The sequence below is a fragment of the Vombatus ursinus genome, unplaced genomic scaffold (genome assembly GCF_900497805.2).
Source record: "Vombatus ursinus unplaced genomic scaffold, bare-nosed wombat genome assembly UNPS02009770.1, whole genome shotgun sequence".
In the NCBI taxonomy this organism is placed as follows: domain Eukaryota; kingdom Metazoa; phylum Chordata; class Mammalia; order Diprotodontia; family Vombatidae; genus Vombatus; species Vombatus ursinus.
This window is the reverse complement of record NW_020949548.1, coordinates 18,390,691-18,391,004: the sequence shown is the minus strand read 5'-3', so window position 1 is coordinate 18,391,004 and position 314 is coordinate 18,390,691. Positions and strand designations below refer to the sequence as shown.

The following is a 314-nucleotide window of genomic DNA, read 5'->3' as shown; positions in this document are numbered from 1 at the left end:
GTGGGAGGTGACTCAGAGGGAGAGTAAGGGACTTTCAGGGGAGGTGATTCAGAGGGACAGTGAGGGACTTTCAGGGGAGGTGACTCAGAGGGAGAGTGAGGGACTTTAAGGGGAGGTGATTCAGAGGGAAAGTGAGGGACTTTTAGGGAAGGTAACTTACAGGAAGAGTGAGGGAATTTTAGGGGAGGTGACATACAGGGAGAGTGAGGGTTTTCTCAGGGAGGTGACTCGGAGGGAGAGTGAGGGACTTTCATGGGAGGTGATTCAGGCAACAGTGAGGGACTTTTAGGGGAGGTGACTCAGAGGGAGAGGGA

At 53.5% G+C, this 314-nt stretch overlaps 1 protein-coding gene and 1 long non-coding RNA gene across 2 annotated transcripts in view; one reads left to right on the top strand and one right to left on the bottom strand.

Moving 5' to 3' along the window:
- LOC114036128 overlaps positions 1–314 on the bottom strand; it is a 28,238-nt gene that overhangs the window by 8,668 nt on the left and 19,256 nt on the right. The gene's annotated exons all lie outside the window — the stretch shown is intronic.
- The window catches only part of ABCC8 (ATP binding cassette subfamily C member 8), a 117,730-nt gene that overhangs the window by 100,843 nt on the left and 16,573 nt on the right, over positions 1–314 (top strand). The window lies entirely within an intron of this gene.